General features: G+C 37.9%; 1 pseudogene; it reads right to left on the minus strand.

Moving 5' to 3' along the window:
- Nucleotides 1-17,531: 17,531 nt before the first annotated feature.
- LOC123805197 lies at nucleotides 17,532-18,187 on the minus strand (annotated as a pseudogene).
- Nucleotides 18,188-18,645: the final 458 nt, after the last annotated feature.

Below are 18,645 nucleotides of genomic sequence, written 5' to 3' on the forward strand. Positions count from 1 at the left end.
CTCTACAGGGCCATTGAAATGTTGTGATCCCTGAGGCTCAATCCTAGACTTCCTTATTTCATACTCTCTCCTTATGGGTTTTACTAGAAGCAATGGCTTCAGTTGCTCCTTTGCCCATATCTCACAAATTTTATCTCTAACTAACCTTTTCTTCTGAGGTTCAGGTTCCTATATCCAAGTGTCTACATGATATTTCTGTTTAGAGGTCTCAAGGACACTTCACATTCAACATTGTAGCTGTCGTTTATTGAAAACTTAGCATGTGACAATGCATTGGTTTCCATGAAAGGTGAACTAGAGGGTACTGCAGGAGAACACCACAAAGATGCTAGATTTCTAATTCAACTCAAGAGATTGGAGAAAGCGTCCTAGGAAGGATGACCTTTCATCCAAGACCTGAAGATGAGCAGAGTTAACCAAGTAAACCTGTGGGAATAGGGAGAAGTTGTCTTCAGTGTATTCATAGATTCACAGTTAAGAACTCATGGTCAGTTTGCTCAATTCTGTCATATAGACAAAACTTTTCTTTCTGTCCAGGTGCTAATGCAATTCCTTCCTTCCTTTTACCATCCACCTTTAAAAAAATTCTATTTATACTTTTTCATTCTTTTGACTGACCTCCTAAATTTTGAAAATGTCCTTTTTGAGGTCTTCAAATCTGACATCCTCGTTGTAATTGATCTCTACGCATTTGACCATGCTGACCTTCATACCTTAGAAGGTCCACTCCCCTGACTTGTCACTCATAATGTCATTCCTTTAGTTCTTTCTTGCTTCCCTGCTGTGGCCCTTGCAGCCTCTTATGCTGGCTCCTCCTTTTTGACCTGACTTTAAGTATTGCATTTCATTAGGTTGTTTTCTAGAATGTTGTTTTTCACTTTACACATCCTGTTGAGGAATATCATCTTTGTTCATGATTTTATCATATATATGCAATTGGCTTTCCAATAAATGGCTGAAAATGCTGTTTTTCTGAATCCCAGACCTTTCAGCTTCCACTGGTTTTCTTCATTCTCACTCATGTTCTACAATAAAGCTTAAACTCAAAATGCCACAAACTCAATTCATTGCATCCCTGAAAATATTCAATATGACAAAAGCTTAAATTTTTAGTTTAATAATAAAGCATTAATAAAAAATCAGTTCTAAATTTTTTTTCTTACCCTAGTGGGCCAGGGTTGGGCATATCATTATAGAAACCCTGATCTAGATAAAACATTCAAATATAACTAGCCACTTCTTTCAGTTATCTTCTTGTTTCCTCACTGTTTGCTTAAATGGTTAATGTCTACATTAATTGGATTCCATTGTATCCAATATGAATTAATACTCCTTACTATAGCATTAAAACTGTCATGACTCTCTAAACCAGCTTCTTAGTTTTATAGCTCTCCCATTTTCCTCCCTTTGTATTATTTTTTACTCACCTTTTCCCTAAATGCACTGAGAATTCTCACCCAGCTGTGATTTTGAACATGCTGCTCTCTCTGCTTAAAAATGTTTTTCTTGCCTCCCCAAAGGGGCCAGAATATTAAAGCGCCCAAGTACTCAGGCTCTGGGGCCAGACCTCAGAATTCCAATCCAGGTTTACCAACTGCTAGCTAGCGACCTTGGGGCAAACTTGTAACCTCTTGTTGCCTCATCTGAAAAATAAGATTAGAAACAGTCCTTTAGATAATAGAATTAATTAGAACAGTGCTTTGGGTAGTCATTAGACTATTAGAATATTCTGGTACTAGAATATGCACATTATAAGCTAGCTGATTCTATCTTTAAGGGCCATTTGAAGTTGCTTTCTTCTGTGAAGTCTTTTCTGACTGTTCTGATGCTAGCTGAGGTAGCATCCCTCCTTCCCTCTAATCTTTTATGGAATCTGTTTTTATTTATGACTTCTCTCAGGCTATAGCTACTTAGTTTTTATTTCTTTACTCATCTATAAGCTTCTTGAGGTCAGGATTCATGTCTTGCTTTTGTTGGTATGTTTTTGGCTTCGTTACAGTGCATGGTACAGAATGTTTATTGCCTGCCCATCATCATCAGCTGAGACTGTCATCCTGAGAGGCACTTTCTCCTCGATTCCATGTCTCTGCCTATGGTTATGTGCACTACCTGGAATGTGATTGTAACTCAACTCAAGGACATGCTAGAATTCTCCTGAGAGTAATGTTATTTAAAGACAACCTTGAAGTGATTTTAACCTATCAAAAGATGTTAATGTTTCACATGATGTAAGAGGAATGAAAGAAGGAAGGAGAGAGGGAGAAGAGAAGAGGAGAGGAGAGGAGAGGAGAGGAGAGGAGAGGAGAGAAATAAAGAGAAAGGTGGGTAGGCAGCTAGGAAAAAAGGAAGAAGAGAGAGTATACTGTTTGCCTGAGAAAATACTAAGACTCAGAGAAGTGATTTGCCCAGTCTATGAAAAATTAAGTAAAGAATAATCAAGAGTTAAACCAAGACCTAAGTCCTAAGCTGGTGTTCTTTTTATCTCACCATTTTGTCTCATGACCTCCGTTGATGAGTCTTAGAGCTTATTAAAAAAAAAAAAACAACAAAAAACACAAAACAAAAAAAAACAAGTTCTTGCCTAAAAAAGAAAAACAAAAATGATGTATCTTTCATGTTTTAATCTATTTATACACACATCTCAAATCCTCACAAAAGTGTTATATTTTAATGTTATCTCCATTTAAAAATGAGGAAGCTGTGGCTTGCAGAAATCAAGTTATTGATCTAAAGTTGCACAACTATCAAGTTCAGGGCAGGGTTCTGGGTGCTGCCTCTAATTCTTCCTATTTAGTTGTTTGTCCTGGTTAACCCTGTTACCTGCTAGTCTTAGTCTACTGGGGTTGCTGTAACAAAATACCAGAGACCGGATGGCTTAAACCACAGACATTTATTTTTCACAGTCCTGGAGCTGAGGAAGTATGAGACCAAGATGCTGACAGGTCCAGTTCTTGGGGGGAGTCTGTTTCCTGGATGCTGCCTTGTTGCTGTGAGCTCCCTGGCATGGCTTTCCCTTGGGGTGTGTGAAAGGAGAGAGAGAGCTCTGTTCTTTCTCCCTTCTCTGATAAGGACACTAATCCCAACATGAACTCCCCACAATCACGACCTCATCTAAACCTAATTATATCTCAAAGGTCCTACCTTCAAATACCCCCACATTGGGGGTTAGGGCTTCAACACATACATTTGTGGGGGACAGATACATTCCTGCTCTCTCTCTCTGCCAACTCGCCAGTGTTTGGACAACCATTCTAACCATCTCTGAGTTCCCAGCCCATCCTCAAAGCTTGGAAGTGGAAGCAGTGCTAGTCATTTCCCCTAAATTCCCCCATTAACACTGGACAGAGATGATGATTTTAACTACACCAAGCATAACAATAATGATTTTATATACCTTTTAAGTTTATATAAACTTTTATATTTTATTAATATTCATACATGTTCAATTGATTCTTAGACTGTTAGAGCTGCAACTGAAAGCTTAAAAAACAGGTAAATCAATAGTTTCATTTTTACAGACAAGGAGACTGAGGCTTGGAGAGATAAAATAACTTGTTGGACAGCCTTGTTTATTTATCCCACAGCAGGTATTGAGAAATAAAATCCATTCCTTTCTGTATAGTCTATTACTTGTGAAACCCATGATGAGGCTCAGTGAAGGCAAATATTTTTCTCTCATTTTCTTTGAGATTAACTTCGTGAAAGTAGGGACTTGGTCACTCTTGTGCCCTCTATCTAAAGATAGAATATTTGTTTTTATTTTTAAAAATTTACTCTTAATTTAAATAAGTTTTTTGGAAGAAGCACTACAGTAATTATATACATATATTTGAGACCAATAATAACAAACATTCATTCATATAAATAAATATAACTTTTTCCCATGTCCAAAAACTTGTGTCTAAATCTTTTTCACACTCAGAGCTTGAAGTCTTTTGAATGTTCCTGCCTTTTCATGGGAATGATCTCACATCATAATTATTCCTGGTCATCAGTGTAATTTTTTGATATAGAAAGAATTCTGCAATTTCCCCCTGCATTTTCTGTTTAGTTAGGTTCATTTTTTATATCTCCCAAAATTCATTTAGAAACATCAGACAGAAAAATTGCTGACATTTTGAATCTCATATCACCTTCTTGTAGTCTTTGTTTGTTTTCATCTTTTGCATATCCCATTAGTCTAATTTAAGAGATTTGACAGTTTCTACATGATGCTTCTGTATCTGTAATAGTGTGCTCGAAGACACTGCCACATGAAACTATCTTTTCATTAACTATTTCTTAAATGGGTAAATAAAGGCAAAAAGAACTGGGCTATGATTCCTAATTCCACTTCTGTCCCCACTGGGTCGAGATGATATGCATCAGTGAGCATCAGTTCACGCAGCAACGATGTGTCTTATGAAACTGACTTTTGCTCTGTGCTTTATAGATCATAATGCCTCAGATGAGACTATCATAACAATTTTATTCATATTAATAAAGAAACCCAGTGGGTCCACTTATTGCTAATGCTCTAATGAATCTTAATGCCAATCCATGCTAACATGGAACAATCTCAGCCCCATGTCCCAGCAAGTACACTTATTCTTCTACTGTGAAGACTGTACCAAAATGACAACATGCCTCAGGTTCCTGTGAGCTGCAGTAGCCTCCCTTCCAAATAAAATGTGGAACCAGTAAACAACTCCAGATAGAGAGAATAGGTAAAAGGAAAGTGGAGGAGGTAAGTTTCAGCAATGAAATGTGTTTATTAAACTTCTATGTTTATTTTATTCAAAGTTGTCATTGCCATTAATTGAATAGTTTTAAGGTTTCTGGTGTTTGTATCACTTCTCAATCATAAGACTGACTAAAAGGCCACACATTTCCGTGTGGTCTAAATAAAGACCAGAAGAACAGTGGGAGGCAGAGCGAGACATGTGCGAGGGCAGGAAACCAGGAAAATGTGAGGATGGACTTCTGTGGCACACCAGTACCATGCCGTCTCTCAAGAAGTCTGGCTTAAGTCAAGTCGTGTTGAGAGAGCATTCCTTAGAGATATTTGTCTTCAGTTATTAATTGCCCCACATGGGCACTGTCAGGCCATCGGTCACATCCAAAACTTTCATTTCAGATGAGTTGACAGGGGAAAAGCTTTCAGTGTAACCCACTTTTGAAATAGAAGTTGGTTTCCTAGGTTTTAGACACAAACACAAGTTTTCCTGAAGTGGTATCAGACAAAGGATGTCAAAAGATTCAAAGGTGCTGCAAAACATAGACTTTATGAGCAGAGATTGTGATTTCCTTTAAGTGTATATTTTTGAAGCTCTGTGTCACTTTCTGAAAATCTTAGGATTTAAGGTGAAAGGGCATACTTCCTTCCTTTATGTCATTTTGGGGCAAAAGAAAAAAAGACTCTACTGAGCAGCACTATCAAAGGATGGAAATAAATGATACCCAACATTTAAAAATAAAAACATATTAAATATTGTAAGTTAAGAAGAGGAAAGCTAATAGAAATGGCCTCAGAAGGCTGCAGCCAGGCTGTGACAGAGAGAAGGCAAATATACCAGCCCCTGTCATTTTGACATCAACTGACTAATTTGCTCCAGCTTTTCTTGAGGTTTCTTTTAGTGTATTTATAACCACAAAAGCATTTATTTTGGTCCCAAGATAAAAGGCTTTTACACAATGGTGCATATTTCTAAGGTAACGATGTTTCCATTGTCACAACGGACATAAGAGGGGGTGGGGGGATGCTACCTATCCCATTTATTTTGCTGGGCACCAGCTCTAGCAAAATACTGCTTGGTAACTTAACCTAATTTCTATTGCACAGTTGCTAGTTGAAAGAGGGAAAAATGCTTTTCAAATGACTTCATCTTTTCTGATATCATAAAGAAGGAAAATATCTTAGACACCAATGTCCTAGGACATTCTGTCCTCTAACCTGGTACCGAGAACTCATGCATGCTGAATTAGACATGAGGGAAGAGGCAGATGTCCAAAAGATAAGTGATTCCAGATGTTTTTTCTGCTTTTCATTAATGCTGTGCTTCAGCTGTTTCATCTTTATACTGGTAAAGTCTCTATCAGCCCAAAGGACGGAATAGCAGAAGGTGGAGGTGTTCTGGAACACGCAAAGGCCAAAATAATATTTTCTACAATATTGAAGCTAATACCCAAAAACTGGGGCCAGAAATTTCTATGTATCGAAAGCTTTGAGAGAGAAGCAGTTGCTGCATTTTACCCTCTTACTGGAAAACAAGACAACAGTCTTATGACTCCACCGGCTAATGGGCAAATGCTCAATTGTTCTCAATTAAGCCTGTCCCTAAGAAAATACCAAGAAAGAGATAGAATGCAAATATGTGGGTTTTTAAAGCCTTCCTCTCCCACAAACACAAACGAAGTAGACCATAAGAATGAACAAAGTGTAATGATGGCAAAATAAATGAAAAGTAGAACCAGCTTCACTTTGCTGGAAGCTACATGCAGCTCAATGATGACAAGTAAGATGTTCATTCTTACTCTAAGAAATGTTTTCTTAGGACAGCTGGAGGGCAAGTCTCCCTGGTTGGAACATCAGTTTGAGGCACGTAGACTCCTTGGAGCCACAGGCTAGAATCCTGGTGCAATTTACTTAACTCTTTATCTTGAGCAGAACTAAACAGGATTCCCAATGGTCCTCAGGAACTTTGGGGAAAGATGTACCCGCCAGTGGCTCTGCTTGGAGATAAAAGAATTCAAATGATTAAACATGACACTTTGGCCCCAAGTTACTTTCTTTATATTGTTTATTGCCACTGGAATACCACATTTGTTGTATATATTTGGTCTTTCCTTTAAGGATTTCAAAGTATTTACTGGCACGGTCTGATGGCAGAAATGAGCAACGTTCATGCTTTAAGGATGAGAAAAGTGAGGCACTAGAATCTCACAGTAAGAAAAAAAATAGGCAGTAATGAAATCTGGTCCCTTATGTCAGAGTGCACAGTCATTTTCTATGACAGTTTTCAGGCGGTGCAGGCGGGGTGACGAAGGTCCGACAGATGTGCCTCTTAGACCATAAACAAAGAATTCATTGCAAGGATACTGATCAGTCTGAAACAAAATAAGTTGAACCACTTCTTTGAGCCTTACTTGTTTAATCTTTAAGCTGAGGTTAAGTAATGCCCACCTGCCTGGGCCCATGCCAGGATACAATCACACCAGACGATGTACCGAACACATAGGGTGGTGCAGCAATGTCCCTCTCAGTCCAAACCACAAGGATAGCATTGTAAAGTAAGCCTCTAAGAACTTTCCATCCCCAAAAGGTATGGTAGAGAGTACTTTATAAGAGCCTTAATGTTTCCTTTCCACCCCATCCCCTCCAACACTTCTTTGTTGATTTGTTTATGTTGGCCATTCTGACACATGTGAGGTGGTATTTCATTGTGGTTTTAATTTGCATGTCTCTGATGGCTGGTGATGCTGAGCATCTTTTCATGTGTCTCCAGGCCCTCTGTATGTCCTCCTTGGAGAAGTGTGTGTTCAAGTCTTTTGCCCATTTTTTAATTGGGCTTTTTGCCTTCCCAGAATAGTCGTGTCAGTTCTTTATATATTTTGGAGATCAACCTCTTGTCCGAGGTGTCATTGGCAAGTACGTTTTCCCATATAGTTGGTTCTGTTTTCATTTCAATGTTGTTTTCTTTAGCCATGCAGAAGCTTTTTAATTTGTTGAGATCCCATTTGTTTATTCTTTTCCTTTATGCCCCTTGCTTTAGGAGACATATCTGTGAAGATGTTGCTGTGATTGTCTGAGATTTTCCTACCAATGTTTTCCTCTAGGACTTTTATGGTGTTAAAACTTATATTTAAGTCTTTTACCCACCTTGAATTTATCTTTGTGTATGGTGTAAGTTGGTGATCGAATTTAATTTTTTTGCATATACCTGTACAGATATCCCAACACCATTTGTCAAAGAGGCAATTTTTACTCCATTTTATGCTTCTTCCCCCTTTGTCAATTATTAATTGACCATAGAGACTTGGGTTTATTTCTGGGCTCTCTGTTCTGTTCCATTGGTCTATGTTCCTGTTTTTATGCTAGTACCAGGCTATTTTGATTACAGTGGCCTTGTAATACACTTTGATATCAGGTATTGTGATCCCTCCTGCTTTGTTCTTTTTTCTCAAAATTGCTGCAGCTATTCATGGTTGTTTATGCTTCCATGTAAATTTCTGAAATGTTTGTTCTATATCTGTGAAATATGTCATGGGTACTTTAATAGGAATTGCATTGAATCTATAAATCACTTTGGGTAGTAAGGCCATTTTGATGATGTTAATTCTTCCAATCCATGAGCATGGTACATGCTTCCATTTGTTTGTGCCTTCCTTAATTTCTTTCTTCAGTGTTGTGTAGTTTTCTGAGTCCAGGTCTTTTATCTTCTTGGTTAGGTTTATTCTTAGGTACTTTATTTTTCGTTTTGCTACATCAAATGGGATGTTTTTCCTGGTTTCTGTTTCTAATGTTTCATTGTTGGTGTACAAAAATGCCTTTGGTTTTTGAGCGTTGACATTTCATCCTGCTGTTTTGCCAAATTCATTTATTTGGTTGAATAGTTTTTGGTAGAGTCTATAGGACTTTCTATGTACACTATCATGTCATCTGCAATGACAGTTTTGCTTCCTCCTTTCCAATTAGGATGCCTTTCATTTTTTTCTTGTCTGATTGCTGTGGCTAGAACATCCAGTAGTGTGTTGATAGGAATGGTGAAAGTGGACAACCTTGTCTTGTTCCTGATCTTAGTGGAAAAGATTTTACATTTTGGCCATTGAGTATGATGTTGGGTGTAGGTCTCTCATATATGGCCTTTATTATGTTGAGGAATGCTCCCTCTATTCCCACTTTTCTGAGTGTTTTTATCATAAATAGGTGCTGTACCTTATCAAAGCCTTTTTTGCATCTATTGATATGATCACGTGATTTTTGTCTTTGCTTTTGTTTATGTGTTATATTATGTTTATTGATTTGAAAATATTGTGCCATCCTTGCATCCCTGGGATGAAATCCACTTGGTCATGGCATATGATCTTTTTAATGTATTGCTGGATGCGGTTTGCCAATATTTTGTTGAGGATTTTAGCATCTATGTTCATCAGGGATATTGGCCTGAAGGTTTTTTATTTGTTATGTCTTTATCTGGTTTTGTGTTTAGGATGATGTTGGCTTCATAAAAAAAGTTTGGGAGTCTTTCATCTTTTTGGATTTTTTGAAATAATATGTGGAGGATGGAAGTTAACTCTCCCTTAAATGCTTTGTAAAATTCTCCTGTAATTTTATAGGGTGTTATGGATCTGTTCAGGCTTTCTGCTTCTCCTTTATTGAATTTTGGAAGATTATATTTTTCTAGAAATTTCTCCATTTCATCTAGGTTTTCAATATTTTTGGCATATAGTTCTTCATAGTAATTTCTTATAATCCTTTGTATTTCTGTGGTATCACTTATAATCCTTCCTCTTTCATTTCTGATTGTGTTTATTTGGGTCTTCTCTCTTTTTGTGTTGATGAGCCTTCTTAAAGGCTTGTCCATTTTGTTTGTATTCTCAAAGAACCAGCTCCTGGATTCATTGATCCTTGGAATTGTGCTCTTTGTCTCTATGTCATTTAATTCTCCTCTGATCTTGTTTTTTGTTTTCCTTCCTTCTACTTTCTTTGGGCTGTCTTTGTTGTTGTTCCTTGAGTTCTTGTAGGTGTAGGGTTCGTTTGCTTGTTTGAAATGTTTCTATCTTTTTTAGGTCGGCCTGTATTGCTATGAATTCTCTCAGGACTGCCTTCACTCTGTCCTATAAGTTTTGGGTTGTTGTGAGTTCATTTTTGTTTGTTTCCAGAAACATTTTGATTTCTTCCTTAATCTTATTCTTGACCCATTCACTATTTGATAGTATGCTATTCAATCTCCACGATTGTGAGTGTTTTTTTTTTTCCCTTGAGATTAGTTTCTAGTTTTAGTCCCTTGTGGTCGGAGAGAATGCTTGGTATGATTTCAATTTTCTTGAATTTGTTGAGGCTTGTTTTGTGTCCTATCATGTGGTCTATCTTTGAAAATATTCCATGTGTTTGAAAAGAATGTGTACTTATCTTCTTTTTGATGAAGGGCTCCATATATATCAATTAAGTCCATTTCTCTCAGGGCATTGTTCAATTCCACTACATCTTTGTTGATATTTTGTTAGGAAGATCTGTCCATTTTTGACCATAGGCTTTTAAAATCTCCTACTTCAATTGTGTTGCTCTCAATATCTTTCTTGAAGTCCTCCAAGATTTTCTTTATGTATTTTGGTGCTCCTAGGTTGGGTGCATATATATTTACAAAGTTTATGTCTTCTTGATGGATTCTACCCTTGAGTATTATGAAGGGACCTTCTGGATCTCTTTTTATCATTCTTTTTTTCAAGTCTATTTTGTCTGATATGAGTATTGCTACCCTGGTCTTGGTCCTGTCCATTTGTTTGGCATATTTGTTTCCAGCCCTTCCCTTTTAGTATGTGTAGTTATTTTGTTCTGAGGTGGTTCTCCAGGAGGCAGCATCTGTGTGGATCATGTTTATCCATGCTTATCCATTCTGCTATTCTGTGTCATTTGATTGGGACATTTAATCCATTTACATTTAAGGTTATTATTGATAGGTATTTATGCATTGCCATTTTTTGTACCTGTGTTACTCTCCCTTTCACTGATTTTCTTCCTGTTCTTAAAGCATCTCCTGCAGAGCTGGTGTGGAGGAGATATATTCTTTGAGGCTTCTTTTGTCCAGGAAGCTCCTTATTTGGCCTCCATTTTAATTGAGTGCCTTGCTGGATAAAGTAGTCTTGGTTGCATGTCTCTGGTTTTCATTACTTGGAATATTTATTGCTATTCCCTTGTGGCTTGGAGCATTTCCATTGATAAGTCAGCTGCTAGTCTTATTGGGGATCCCTTGTATGTTATTTCCTGTTTCTTCCTTGCTACCTTTTAGATTCTCTCTTTGTCTTGGAATTTTCCATTTTAATTATGAGGTGTCTTCAAGCAGGCCCTTTGGATTCCTCTTGATTGGGACTATCAGTGTTTCCTAGAAATGTGTGACTTTTCCTCTCAGCAAATTAGGTAGGTTTTCCCTCATTACTTTCTCAAACAGGTTTTCTATCCCTTGCTCTTCTTCTCCTCCTCTGGTATCCCTATTATATGGGCATTATTATGTTTCATATTGTTCTGCATTTCCATTAACCCCTCTTCATTCTCTCTAAGCCCCTTCTCCTTCTCTCACTCATTCTTGTTTTTTTTTTTTTTTCTTACCTTGTCCTCCAGCTCACTGATCTGGTCCTCTGCTGCATCTAGCTGCTTTTGATTCCTTCTATTGTGTTCTTCAGTTCAGAAATTGTATTCTTCATTTCCTCTTGGCCCTTGTCAATAGTTTCTATTTCCTTTTTCATGTTGATATAGTTTGCAGTGAGTTCATTGTAGTTTCCTTGTAGTTTCTGGTAATTCTCTGTGAGCTAATTGAGCTTCCTGGTAACCATTGCTTTGAACTCAATACCTGATAGTCGACTTGCCTGTGTTTCCTTTAGGATACTTTCTGAGACTTCCTTCTTTCGTTTCATTTTGGGATTGATTTTTTTTCTTCCCATTGTTTGTGAGACTCTTCTTGTTAGCCTCTGGTTTTTAAATTGGTCTATTCTGACTCCCTGGGTTCCTGGTGTGAACTTCTATGGTAGGAGTCCTGTGATATTCAATGGTGTAATGTCCTTGATCTCTCAAGTTCACTAGTCTTGGGCTGTCATTTATGTTGGCTCTGTGTATGTCTTTAGGTTTTGATTGTTGTTGGGTCTTTTTTTGTTTGTCCCTCCCTCCAGCTCGTTAAATGAAGGTCACTCTGTCCAACACCTCTTGTATTCTGTTGTGCAGGTGTGGACAGGTTGTGTTGAAGCTGGTTCTTCTGTGTGTACAAGGTTTTGAGGATTCTCTCTTGCTCTTGGTCAGTTGTTTGTTCTGGGTAATTTCTCCACTATTTAGTTGTATTTCCAGATAGGTCCTGGGTTGAGTTAGTGTGGCTTCCACTCCCTCCTTCACCTTCTTCTGTTGTTATCTTTTGGTGGTTCCTTTGTTGTTGGGTTTCCTTTTCCAGCATGTATCCTGGTGTTCACAGCTTCCATCTATTCTTTTTTTTTTTTTTTGTGATCAGTTGGATAGGGAAGGCAAAATGGCTTAAGACAGCAAGAATGTATTCTATGATATTTATAGTACCAGCCCATAGAGAAGAGATAAGAGATCCTTTGGCTATGTATAGTGTTAACCATGATATGTCACCCAACTAACCACTTTTTAAAAAGGGTGGAAAATAAGACACTTGTTTGTGGGGGAAGGATTGTGAGTTGGGTCTAGAAAGCAGTGAGCTTGTGTGAAGTCAGATTTCCAGGTAAAGTGAGATTAAAAAATAGAAAATAGGTGTACTGTGTGAGAGAATAGAGTTAACCACAACAGTAATATAGTTCAGGAAACTATGAAGTGGACTAAGATCTGGGAGGGGTGCTGTGTAGTATTTACAATTGTATGGAGCAGCTATATTTGCAATAATAATGGAGTAACAATCATATGATAGAATCTATGTGATCTGGATAACCAGAATAGAAAGTATAGGACCTAGAGTAGTGTGTTAATGGAATGCAAGTGAAGTGAAGGACAGTAAATTAACAATAAACTGTAACAGAGAGAACAAGGGAAACCAGTCAAACAATGCAATTTAACCAGCCAAGTGAAGAAGACTAAACAGAAAGAAAAGGAATACAAAAATACTATTTAAAAAAAGATGTAAGAATAATGAAAAAATAATAATACAAATATGCAATAAATTGCAGGTTCTCTGTTGTAGCAAAGTGAAATTTGTCTCACTGTCTCAGATGTTGGGATGCCCCCTCTTTGGGTCCAACTCTGGTCTTTCACAGTTCCAGTTTTGTTTTTTTTTGTTTTTTGTTTTTTTGTCTCTCTTGTGTGAACAAAAAAAAATGGGAGGAAGAAGAGATAAAACTGGAAAGAAAGAAAGAAAGAAGGAATAAAACAAGAAAGAAAGAAAGAGAGGATGAAGGAGTTAAAAGATAAAAAAAAGAATGAAAAATAAAGAATTACTTAAAAAATAAAAATAAAAGGCTGTTGCTGGCTTCAAACTCACCAAGATATTTTTGCTGGTGTTCTTGGCTGCAGCAGGCTGAGGGGGATTGTTTTTGTGTTTCACCCTTCCTGATGGGCACTTGGTCAGCCTCTAGCTCAGTTCCCCATCAGCCTCTGGTCCCGCAGGTTTGTGTCTGGACTCTCTCTAAAGCTTTGGGTGTGGGCTCCAGGGCCTTCCACAGTGTGCACTTTCCCTGGGGCTTCGGGCATGCATGCTTGGCTGGGTCGCCTCCAGTCCCTCAGGTTCCAGCTCACACTTTTCCCATGGCTTTGGGAGTATGAGCAGGGACTTCCATGCCACCTTGGGGGGAACAGAGCAGCTGGGTTCGTAGGAGGCCTGGAGTGGCTGCTGCAGGAGAATTCCCCAAATAGCTCCTGAATGCCTCTTTTTTCACTTTCTTCTTTTTGAGAAATTCCTCCTGCTCAAGCCTGTTGCTCCATACAGAGGCCTGGCCTCTCACACAGCCCAGTTCTCCAACCAGACCAAGGACTATCGGGGTCAGGGCCTGTCACGACCCAACCCTCAACTTTCTATAGCTGGCGTCCACAAACTTTGTGGGTGCTCACAGCCCCTGTGTGTCTGCCACTTAGTCCTTATTCCCCTCTCTGAGACTTCAAGCAACCAAGTCTCTCCTGGTGCTGCTCAAACCTTGTTTGGAAGGGGAGGGAGTCCTTGACCCAGCTCTCTCCCAAGAACCCTGTGGCAGACCCAGTAGGTACCGGGCCTGGGGCTGCTGTTGCCCTGGTCCCCGTACTGGTCCCAGGGACCTTATTGTCCTGAAGCACTCTCTTTACCTTTTGTTTTTTTTCAATGTCCTCTACAATTTTTGGTCTTCTATCTTCATATATGCTGGGGTACTGTTGGCTGTTTGCTCTCTTCCTCCACAGATCAGCTAGGCATTTCACCCATGTGCAGGGGGAAGTGGACTCCACTCCAACTTACCTCACCACCATCTTAAAAAACTCATGAGTTATTTTTAATAACCTCTGAAATAGCTGGGGATAAAAGTTGACTGGAATCCATGACAAAGGTCATTTTGTCCATTTAATTATTGAAATCTACTTTTTATGTAAATGCATTTTAGGGAGAATTCACACAAGACACAAATATCCACATATTGAGACCACTCTTAAAAGTCCATTCAAATTCCTTTTTTCAAATCTCTTGTTAGCAATCCTTTAATTTTGTTCCTGTTAAGCCCCTGATCATCTGGTCATCCTAGTAGCTCTTGTTCATGAATTAATGCAGATCCATTCTTTAGCTCATTTTGCCCTTCAAGCAAACTGGACCTCCAGATAAACACTAGAACATGGAATTCTATCCACCTGGAGGATTATTCTTTCCCATTACCCTCTAGCAATACCCCCTGAGTGGGGTTGTAAGGTGACAGTTGTCCACTTCTGCCTTTTGATAGAATACTGTCAGACAGAAGAAACTTCTATAAATCAAAGTTTTTTTCTCTTAAGCTAAATGATCATAGTGTTCTCATGATGCCATAGAAAAGGATTGAGAGAGAAGTGGCAGTCAAGTAAGTACTATTGGAATATAATCAGCATGATTGTGCAAATTATTTGTGATCTCAGGACCAACTTGAGAGTGAACCCTACATATTCCACTTCCATTTAATGAAGGAGGACTGGTGCACATAGCTAACTTTATGGCTGTGTGGGTCAACTATTATCTTTTTTAATGATGGAAAGCTCCATAAATAATTACAACAGGCCCTCAACCTAACATCATGTTGTTCAAAGTCATTCTGTTATAACATTGATGGGATGCTATGAAAGCTTAACTCTTGTTTATATCAATTACCCATGGTAAAATTGGACTTATTATATGTTGATTTGATTAAAGTCACAGGACCTATCAACAACCTTAAATGAGGACTTATTGTACATAGTCATTCCATCTCTACCAAAGCATGAATGCCATAATAAAAATTCTGAGAGTACCTTAAAAATGTCTTTATAAGTGATTTTTAGCAAACTAGTAACATATAATACAGCATTGCTGAAGCTCTCCCATTATTTGAGCAGGTTTTCCTTTAAAGTTTTTATATATTAAAATTGTAAATTAAATATTTCCTTAACAGCAAATAACTTTACTGTAAAATCCCTACAAGAACACATTGGATTTTATTTAACGTATTAGCCCACATAATATTTTCATAGATAAAGCAAAGTTGAAGATGGATGCTGTCTAAAATGGAAATACCAACATTGTCTTGTCCTCTCAGAGGGTATTCTGTCCAGAGTAACAGTCTCCTAGAATAAATTTAATTCACCACAATGGCTGTATTTAATACTCAAAATTTGACAAGATTATATATATATGCTTCTGAATGGATGAGTTTTCTAAGACACATTTGATTGGCATTTATCAATCATTAAATGCTGAGGAAGGCTCCCTGATGTGATAGGAGAGTAAGATGTATATAGGACTAAGCATTACATGAAAAGAGTTGACATCATGATGGTTACATAATTCAGGAGGCACTATGGTTTCTCTTATATATAGCCTTTTTCATATTTTACATTGAGCTCTGTGATTTTTGAAATGAAAGATTCTGGTTTTGAAAGCCAATCTTGGTCCTAGTGTTTCCCAAATCTTGTTTTAATGTATGGAAGCAGAAGAGGAGTAAGCAAAAATTTAGTTGTAGCACCACTGTAAAAAAATAGTCTTAGCCCTGGCTGGCGTAGCTCAGTGGATTGAGCGTGGGCTGGGAACCAAAGTGTCCCAGGTTCAATTCCCAGCTAGGGTACATTCCTGGGTTTCAGGCCATAACCCCCAGCAACCGCACATTGATGTTTCTCTCTCTCTCTCTCTCTCTCTCTCTCCCCCCCTCCCTCCCTCCCTAGAAATAAATAAATAAAATCTTTTAAAAAATAAAATAAAAATAAAGTACTTAAAAAAATAGTCTTAACCCAAGTTTCTCAAAAATGTATTCTATGTACTTTTTGCTTTCATGTGTGAAACGATTATTCATGTGTTGAAAAAGAAAACTCTCCAGCAGCAGTCATTCTGGTATCCAGACTGGAAGACATGGCTATTTGGGCAGCTCCTAATATTTTTTTAAAAATTATACTAACTTCTTTGCAAAGAGCATGTCACATTGTAAAATCTCAGTGGGTACAAATCTGTTGTGAGGGCAGGAAAACTCCCCCTGGTTCAGTGGATGTTTGTTTGCAGACAGAAAATTGATTGAGAAAAAAATCTTCTTTACTGAACAACTTTGCAACAAGGAGACTAGGTGATGCAAAACAGAAACAGAAACAAAAATTGTATATTCTTTGCTTGTGTTGATACAAATGAAAGTGTCAAACATATCTTTTGGCACTGTAAGTTTACTCCACAGGCAAATAAACTGCGATAATATCAACAGGCCTCACATAAACTGAAGAAAATAGTCTTCCTAGAGTCATATATTCCAAGCCTGATTCAGAATGTGGCACATTGCCTTGGAATTGTTTTTGCTTAGGTATCTGTCCTTCACTCTTAAAGGTTAGCTGCAGGTACCCTTACAACTACTCCTCAGTATGATGCAGGGTCACTTAACAGTGTAATGACAAGCATGAATTATGGATCCAAAGAACTTAATTTTACTGAAATGCTAAGAAAATAGGGACCACTGAATTAATTTATGATTAATAAATAATTGAATAAAACATGATTTCTGAGGACTTGACAGTTATAAAGCTATATATTTATTATATCTTTTTTGAAATATGCTGGTTCCCAGTCACCAAACAGGCACATGGTTACAGGTCCTGCAGGAGTTTCTGATTTCTGTCAATGATTCATTCATTTTGTCAATTACTCCTTTTGTACTAAGATTCCTTTTGGGAACATAATACATATTAATTCATTTAATCTTCACAAAGATTATATAAGACAGGACTTTCCATAAACCACATTTTACAGTTGAGGATATTGAGACAGGGAGAAGTTGAATATGGGCACTTTAAATGTACAGCCCGCATTCTTTTTTTTTTTTTGTATTTTAAATACAACTTTATTCTGATTCTAAATTAAAGGAATGGGAATGACAGTAACAAACTAGCTTTCACCAATGAATATAGTGATGAGACTGCAGCAGTCTTATGGTTGAAACTCAATAAGGAAACAATTGCATTCCAAAACAGCTAAATATACAGGTAAAAAATGAAGGTATTTTTAAACTGCCACATTCACAACAAAACCCATTCATCTCTCAGCCACAACCACAGGTTCTTCCAAACTTCAATTACAGGTTCTGCTTAGCTATGTAATAAAGTGGCAAACATATTACACCACGGACATCACAGGTCAGTTGTCCATAAAACTAGATGTCTGATGCTGGGCTGCAACTTCCCTTTCTCACAGGTCATCATCCTCACCCAAGAGAGTGGTAGCCTGAGCAACCTGCAGGTCGTGCTCATACTGTGCTGCCAAAGCTGATCCATGACAATTTCTGGTGGGGGCAAGAACAGGCATTGTGACAAACTCCAAGTTAGGGTCTCCAACTAATTATCTAGCAAGCCAAAGGAAGGGCTTTTCAAAGTTGTAGCTACTTTTAGTAGAAATGTTGTACTACTAAAGATTCTTCTTTCAGTGGAAGACAATCTATTTTGCCTTAACTTCCCTGTCCTTAACTTACCCCCTTTGTTGCCACACAACACGATGAGGATATTTTCACACACTCATACCAGGCCTATATGTCAGTTAGTCTCATTATTGTAAGTATCCCTTGAAGTTACATCAAACATTATAATGAATGGCATGCTGGGCTTAGATGTAATAACCATCTCGAACTGCAAACTTCTCCTGCCCTGCTGTATCCCACACATTGAAGTTAATAGGCTGCCCGTCGGTGTGAAATGGAACATGAGGGGATGAATCTCAACACCCAGGGTGAATGCATACTTATCAAATTCACAAGTCAGATGATGTTTCATGAATGTAATTTTCCCAGCCTCACCATCACCAGCCAATACAATCTTCAACTGAATTTAAGATTCTCCTTGGGTTGCCATGGTCATGTTACTTCCAGAAGTGTCTCCCAGTCCATCTGACTGAGCCCACATTCTAAGCCACTATGCTATGCTGCTTCAAAACCATAGAACACAATTACTTAGATGTCAAATATTGTATACTTTCCTTTATTTCTCCTTCTGTTTTCAGAACCAGTTTTGAAGTCATAATCCAAACCATATCATTTTTTAAATTATCACTGCTTCCTACCGCCCAATTCCTGGACAATGTCATATATTTCCAGAAGGAATACAGAGTATACTAATCAACTGGTCCATCTTTCTTCACATTTCACCTATAATTCATCAAGAAAAAGCTACAAGATTAATCTCTATAAAGCACAACCTGATTTATGTGCCTAAATATGTGTTCCTTGCTCTAATATAAGAACCTGCCCAATTTTCCAAACACCATTTATTGAATAAACTATCTTTAGTCCATTGCATGTGCTTGATTTTTC

This window comes from Phyllostomus hastatus, unplaced genomic scaffold (assembly GCF_019186645.2).
Source record: "Phyllostomus hastatus isolate PE091 unplaced genomic scaffold, TTU_PhHast_1.1 phas_scaffold_28, whole genome shotgun sequence".
Lineage (NCBI taxonomy): Eukaryota > Metazoa > Chordata > Mammalia > Chiroptera > Phyllostomidae > Phyllostomus > Phyllostomus hastatus.